The 8,382-nt window shown below is 35.5% G+C and overlaps 1 non-coding gene across 1 annotated transcript; it reads left to right on the forward strand.

Moving 5' to 3' along the window:
• The first annotated feature begins 267 nt into the window (after nt 1–267).
• On the forward strand, nt 268–373 carry LOC133793044 (small nucleolar RNA R71). Its single transcript, XR_009874507.1, has one exon. It is a non-coding gene; the product is annotated as a small nucleolar RNA R71 (small nucleolar RNA).
• The last annotated feature ends 8,009 nt before the right edge of the window (nt 374–8,382 follow it).

Genomic DNA, 8,382 nt, shown 5'->3' on the forward strand with positions numbered 1-8,382 from the left:
TAAAAGCCTCAAATTGTTGTCTCAATGATTCAATTTGGCTTTTGATGTTGTCATCTTCCCTCAATTGTTAGATTTTGGTTGATCGTGGCTTGTCCATAGGACTTGGTCCATTCCATGTGTAGGACTTTTCAGCAAGATTGTCGAGGTACTCGAAAGCTTCATTAGGATATTTTTGAAGGAATTCGCCATTGCACATCATTTTTACGAATTGACTTTGTCCGATTGTGAGACAGTCATAGAAATAGTTTAGCAGACTCCAGCTTTCGTATCCATGATGTGGGCATTGATTTATCAAATCTCTAAACCTCTCCCAGACCTGATGGAAGGTTTCATGGTCTTTCTGGATGAAGGTAGAGATTTTCCTCTCAAGGCTGCTAGTCTTATGGGGTGGAGAATATTTGGGGAATAATGCTTTTGTCATTTCATCCCATGCTCCGATAGATCTAAGCCTTAAGGAATACAACCAGCTTTTTGCTTTGTCTTTGAGAGAGAAAGGAACAAATTTCTTTCTCACAATGTTGGTGACATCAGCTCGGTTGTTGAATGTTGCCACCACCTCTTCAAATTCCCGTATATGCATGTACGGACTCTCATTTTCCAACCCATGGAAGGTTTGTAAGAGGTTAATCATGCCGGGTTTGAAATCGAAATTTGGCATATTGTTGGGATACATTATGCATTAAGGTGTGGTTGTACGCGTAGGATGTAAATAATCTTGTAGCGTTCTTGGTTGGACTTCATCTTGTTGAGCCATTGTGGGTAGTTCAAGAAGTCTCGGTGAATTGGGTGAATGTGAACAAATGGAAGAAGACAACGAATTAGGAGAGTTTTCTAAAGCTTCTACTTGTTGTCTCACGAATCTCCCTAGTGCATCTCTATTTTGTGGCATAATTTTTTTTTTTTTTTTTTTTTGTAAGTATTATAAGCGCAAGTGTGTAATAGTGCAATAAGTATACACCAAAAATGTTCCTAGGCCAATTGGAAAGGCTACCAAGGTACCACTTTAGGCCCAAGAGCTTTTCTAGAACTCCCTGAGGTTCTTAGAAAAGGTTGGAGGGTAATGCTAACACATACCTTATTTAATAACCAATTTTTCTAAGACAGAATAAGTTTGGTTTTTATTGATTTCCAAAATTACATAAATATTCTCAAATACTTTGTTTTTTATGCTTCAAAATTTTATGATTCAAAGTTTATGCTTTTTTTTCTTTTTTCGGAAAAAGCTTACATCTAGAAAATAAAATTCTAAACCTAAAAGTAAGAGAAAATAAATAAATAAAATAATAACAAACATGAATAAATGAAAAGAAACTAAAAATGAAAATTAGTGAGAAAAAATTATACTTTTTTAATGAAATAAAAATAAATTAATTCACTATGCAAACCTTTAATTGTAATATTACCTCCCTGACAATGGCGCCAAAAATTGATATCACCCAATAAACTCCTAAGTGATCGCAGTAGTAATCAGGCTATGTTATATCCACAGATAGGTAAAATACAAATAAAAAGAATGATTAGTAATTTAGAAATAATGTAACTTTGAAAAAGAATGATTTTTAAACATTAAATAAACAAAATTGAAGAATTAGAATCAGAAAGAAAATATGGAAGGCACAAGTTTCATTCATACAAACATATCTATATATTAATAAAATTGATTCATTCTGCTCAACTATAATTCTACACCGTTAACTATAGTTGGAAAATATATATAATAAAGCTCACCTTAAAATATGTTCTTAATTAAATTATACTAACTTTTAATTTAAAAAACCCATCATATTATATACTTTAGAGCGACAAAATACCAATGGCAGAATGTAGTAAAAAGAATATAATATAACAAATATTCTAAATTAAATCAAGAGCCTAAATTACATAAGAAGAGCATAAGTAGACTTATGTAAAAGACACCAATAAACTTAGAATAAAAATTAGAAGAAAATAAATTTAATTAGAACAAACATATAGAAATGAAGAACAAAAAAAGAATCAATATATTAAAAATATAATGTGAAACATGAACTTCACTCTAGCCTTTCCACAAGAGAATTTAGCCTAAAATAGGCATTGTTTTCACTCAAAACGTATAAAAGAAATAAAAAGAAAATAAGAAATAAGTGTAATTCTGTCTAACTCTACTCTCTACTCTTAATTCCACAACCTGATCCCATTTTTCCCTATATTTGGCTCTCTATTTATAGTGGAAATAGGACCTAAAATGTGTAAAATCGTGTACAAAAGAGTGGGAAAATGGCTACAAAAACTTATGGAAATGGGAGACATGCTGCAGTGATGAGGGAGAGACGTTTGATATGTGTCATGCGGTGAGTGGCTCGGCAGATATTGTGTTGGGGTGTGGGAGACAGTGAGGCGACGTGGCACACACTGGTTGGCTCGGCAGGCAGGCATCACAGCAACTGCAAGCACGTCAGGCGGTGGCAGCTGGTGTCAGGTGCGCGTCAGGCGCTGGTGGGCTACGTCAGGTGGCTTGGCTACAGCAGGCGGCTCAGCTGGCAGGGGACACGTGTCGCGCGAAGGTGGCCTCGGCTGGGCTTAGCTAGGCTCAGCGCAGCTTGGCTCAGCGAATCGAAGGATGCCACGTGTCGGTTGATGATGGTAGGCCTTTGTTTGGGTTGTTCTCATATTTGGGCCTAATTTGTCTTCAAAATTGCCACTTTTTGTATGATTTCTTCAAATATAATTTTTTTTTCTTTCTTCTTTCTTTTTCTTTGTGTTAAAATACATTTTATTTCCTGAAAATTGAACACAAATTAAATTAAAATTAATATTTTCAAATATAAAATATATTACAATAAATCCATGAAAATATTAATTGAAACTTAATTAATTTTAAACTTTAAGAATAATAAAATGATATTTTTGAGCACTAATCAATAGCCTCCGATAAAACTCCCTTTATTTGTGTCATTTACGAACCAAAGAAGTCACCTCAATTGGCCTCCACAAGGTAGTAGTAGTTTTTCTTTATTTGAATTACACCCCGTAAGGAATCAAAAGTTTCACTATAGTTGGCTTCGCGTGGATGTAATTTATCTTGGTAGGGTCCAAAGAGGTCACCTAGCTGACCCCAGGATGTAACATGGCCATGACATTGTGCCTACCCTTGTACATTGCCTACTATCACTAATTTCAAGCACTTATCTTATATATTACATCTCTCATCTCCAAAGACACTTATGTGACTGACATACTGCCATTGTCAATTGAAATTGTCAAAGTGTATCGAAAATAATGAAAAAAAAATGTGCTTGGCAAGATAGATCCCATCAACCACTTAGGAGGTATTATACCCAACCTCACTCGGCGCCTAGCCTTATGCGAAATAGGTGCCTAGCCTCATGAGCCTCACTAGGTGCCTGGCCTTGTGCAAAATAGGTGCCTAGACTCGTGAGCCTCAACTGACACCTAGCCATGTGCGAAATAGGTGCCTAGCCTAGAGAGCCTCAATAGGCGCCTTTCCATGTGAAAAAGAGGTGCTTAGCCTCTTGAGATATATATATACTTATAATCTATATATATATATATATGAGCGTCGAACCTTATAAGACACCATTTGAATCTATAAGGACTAGCTACCCTTATAGAGGCTAAGAAATTCAAAACACTACAACAAAATAGGAGTTTAATGACTATATGGGGGAGATATTGTAGACATTCAATGTCTCCCCCAAGGGGAGACGTTGTTGGAGGCACCATCATAAGTGTCCCCACGATGACTCCCACGGGGAGACTTTGTAGACACTCAACGTCTCCCCCTAGGAGTCATCGTAAGGTGTAAAAAAGTACGCTACGATGACTCTCATGGGGAGACGTTGAATGCCTACAAAGTATCCCCATGGGAGTCATTGTAGGGTACCTACAACGTCTCCCATAGAAAGACTTTGAATACATTCAATGTCTGCTTACGCGAGCCATCATTGGTTTTTGTATTTTTTAAAATAATTATTTCTAATATATTAATTAATCTTGCACCCCAAAATAGGCGTGGGATCGATCACTCAGCTAGGGGTACAGCTAGCAGATTAACACGTGGAAATATCAAGCGAGTAGTACATCTAGTTAGTTTTGATATGATCAGCTCGGGCTAAGACTTGACAGCACGACATGCAAGTAATCTCCAGATCGCCTTGTAGGACAATAATATAGTTCGAAACAGGTAATCTCCAAATCGCCTTTAGGAGGATCTGAACTTAACTCGAATTTGAGTTCATACACTCTTAAATGACCAACTCGATGAAGATGTTCAGCTCGTGGAAACCTGACCATGACGCACAGTGAAGGATCCCGAAAGACTTGGAAGTCACTTCTACGCTCATTAATGTCCAGGTTGTATTATACATTTATTGCTCGAGATAATAGGAGTAATTTTCATAGGCAATCGTATCCCTATGAAAATGGGAATTATCTTGATTGATTATTTACCATATTTATGCACACAGTTACCCAAACCTTTCCAGGAAATTTCACTATAAATATCAAGGATAATGGACAAGAAAAGGGATTGTTTTTTGTAATACAGAAACTTTGCAGAAATTGCGAGAAAGTAATAATATTGTCTCGTGGACTAGGTGGATTTTAACCACTGAACCACGTAAAATTGTGTGTATGAGAAGATGTTCACATAGTTCATTACAGTTTACAAATAAGCATTAATATCTTTCTTGTTGGATTTCTAAATCTACTGTTGGCAAAAAACCACGTCAATAGTTTGGTGCTTTCATTGAGAGCTCATTAGTGCTTGATCCTTTACAAGTTTCATTCAATGTTCATCATGGTGGTTACTCGATCAATGCAAGACAACAAAAAGGAGTAGCCTGGTGGGCAAGAGGCGCATCATACAGTCGTTCCCACTGAAAAGGGCCCAGACGTTCAGCAATGTCCTAGAAAGCAACATGTGGGCCAAGACGATACTAGGTGTTTAGCATCACGCCCACCAAATCCTAATCTAGGATGTCTAACAGCCATCGAGATGGAAAATGCACAACTAAGGAGCCATCTCGCTCAGGCTAACAGACATATCGAGGAAGTCCTGGCTCGATTACCCCCTCTTGCAACCAATGCTAATGTCGAAAAGAGGCAAAGTGGGTCCCAAAGGTCCCAGAGGAATAACATTTTTGGAATAGTGCCTTAAAGCAATTGTAGTTGACAAATATTTTAAATGAAATAAATAATTTAATTGAATTATTATATATATAGACTATGTCCAATATTATGTTGATAATATTAAGTAAATATCATAAAATTCCAAAGTTCATCTATGTGGTCGTAATCTCATACTAGTATCAGAGAATTGAGATTGAGATAATGAACTTAAAACAGTTCACAGTAAAATAAAGTTATAGAATCTTTGGATTAATTACTACTAGTTCGGTTCGTTAGTATTATGAATACAAGTAACCTAGATTCGGGTCACTAGTGTAGTAGGACACTTTAGTGAATGTACTTTATATATAGTGATATATAGAACTGGACCAGATGAGATTTGTTAATACTTGTTTGAACATCGTTTCGTAGTATTAATCAAACACGTTAAAAGATGACCATATACACGATGATCTTAATCTTGATGTTACTATGAACTCCTATATATGGCATCTAATCCTTTAATTCATGTGTTAAGGTTTATCAGAATGATCAGGCTAGGAACAATTATTTTGGGGACTCAATGATATATATGGTTGGGGACATAGTTTAACAGATGTGGAATCTACACCTTCTTATAGATTGAATAATGGTTCCCTATTGGGTTGACTTTTAGAACTGAAAAGGTTATGAGCGTTCACGTTGCAAACTTGTTGTGACATAACATTCACTAGTAAAGGAAATGGTACACTAGGAACTAGATATAGTTAAAAGGGTAAACGGTAATTTTATTCTCTTTTAATTATGAACCATTAATAGAGGATTAACATTGTATGTAATGATTATATCAATTGTCACTTTATTCTTTAATAAAGTACTCCATAAATATGTCTATAATTATCAAGAGTTCAATCTCATGAGATTAATAAGTATGATAATTTAATCAAAGAACTTTGATTAATAATCTAATATTTATTGGAGCTTGAAATTATAGGTCTGTAGGTCCCTAGGGTGGCTCTATCAACATCATATCAAGGTAAGAGTTGATACAAGGGTCAAACTGTAATTTGGAAATTTGAGAAGAATTTTATTCTTTGGGTCAAATATACAATTATATAATAATTGAGGTTGAATAATTAATTTGGAATTAATTATTAAAATTTTAAAAATATATTTATTTATTTAAATATAGAATTTTCAAAATATATATAAAATAAATTAATTAATTATTTTATTTGAGTGGGAGAAAATAAAAATGGTAAGTCAAAATAGTTTTGATTTATTGACTTTTAAAAGATGATGATAATGATGATCATCAATTTGAATTTTTAATTTTTAATTTAAAATTTAAATTTTGAATTATTTTTGTGATTTTTTCCTTAAAAAGATAATACCATATTTTGTGGGAATGATTTATTTAAATAAATAAATAAAAGCAAATAGGAAAAATGTAATATTCCCTGAAAGGGAATAGTGCTACACGCATGACACAGTCCAGGGACTGTGCCATGCATGTATATGATGTTGATAATGTATTAGTATTGTTTTATTTTATTTATTTAGTTAATTAATAATTTGAAAATAATTTTTTTTTCAAATTTGCTAAGTTAGATATTACCTAAATCAATTTAATCATCATTAAGATTGTATTATTATTATTATTATTATTATTATGAATAATAATGTAATATATAATCTATATATATATTATGTGATAATAAGAGAAAAGTATGTGGTGATTCAAAAGAGTTTTCATGCAAGAAATTCTCATCCTCTTCTCTTATTATTCCAACATTTCTCAAGTCATAATCCAAGTACTCATGTATTGAGATAAACTTATGATTTCTAAATTACAAACATTTGTTCTCTATGTGCCCACCCATATCTTAAGGTGTAGAGAACACTCTGGAAGATCGTGGTCTAAGTACTCAAAGCGTTGGATAGGAAGATCGTTATTTATACAAAAAGACTCAAGGACACTTGATAGGCTTCAAGAGGTGAATATTTTTGTCCTTGAATATTTATTTACATGTGCATATGATATATAAGTATGTGTATAAATATATATATGTTGCATGATTAATGATATTGCAAATTAATGGTTCCTGTATGTATTCTTGAACATATAAACTGTTTATATGAGAGGTGGAAAAAAAATTGTTGTTTATAAATTGGGTCCACCATGCCATTTCGCTGTGCACTCTGATTGTTTTTCCAACATAACCGACCCATTCCCAACCATTCTGTCAAAATCGCAACTCTGAGCTCTATACCTTGAAAGCAAAATAAGTGGAGTGCTCAGCCTACTAATCATCACTGGAACCATCATCCCCATGTTAGTTGATCGGTCAGAACTGTGACTCCCAGCTCCGCGCCTTCTGCACAGATTCCAAGGAATGTTCACAACAACCCAACTTGGTGAGCTGGGACAAATTCACGAAGACAAAACACCCCAGTGAATCCCTCTGCGCCGTGATCAAAACCATAGGCACAGAGAACTCGAGAGATCGGGGTAGAACCGAGGTGGAATAATTTAGTCCGACCTAATGGGATGAGAATAGCCTCGCCGATAAGACATCCGCCATCACCGGTTAGACATCCTACTCCACCGCGCTCACAGGGAGATGCTTTAGTTCGTGGAAATAGTATGAGAAATCCTCCCCCGTCAGTGGACACTTACGTCCAGCGAGCACGTGTTGATAATCCAGGTCCTCAATCTCAGCCGCGGGTCATAAGTTTGCAAATGGAAGTTACTGGACGGGGAGCCAACGTGGAGACAGGTTTGAAAGCGATGTCAGGAATCATCTGAGTTCCACACAAAGCCCTCGTTCTGATCCACATCCTGACCTGCGTGACCATCTGAATTCACAAAGGAGGTATCTAGGTCTCAATGATGATATGAGTTATAATCAACATGGGGGAGGTCCGTCTATCGTACGCGAAAATGGGAATGTCCCACCTAACCAAGCTCGAACTTGGAGGGAAAACAACCCATCCAACGCTTACAATAGGATGGGGGTTGTATCTAACCTAGACTGACCTTGATGGAGGTGCAAATGAAGAAGCTCTTATCTGGAAAAGGAATTGATGATTTTGATTCCTATGAGGAGCTCGAACCTTTCGCCCCAAACATTGCAGCAACTTCATACCCTATTGGCTTCAGGATGTCGACCATGCCTTCATTTGATGGAAACACAGATCCATTGACCACCTTGGGATGTTCAATATGTTGATGATGGCCCACAATGTTGGGTTTTACCTAAGATGTATTTT

This window comes from Humulus lupulus, chromosome 7 (assembly GCF_963169125.1).
Source record: "Humulus lupulus chromosome 7, drHumLupu1.1, whole genome shotgun sequence".
Lineage (NCBI taxonomy): Eukaryota > Viridiplantae > Streptophyta > Magnoliopsida > Rosales > Cannabaceae > Humulus > Humulus lupulus.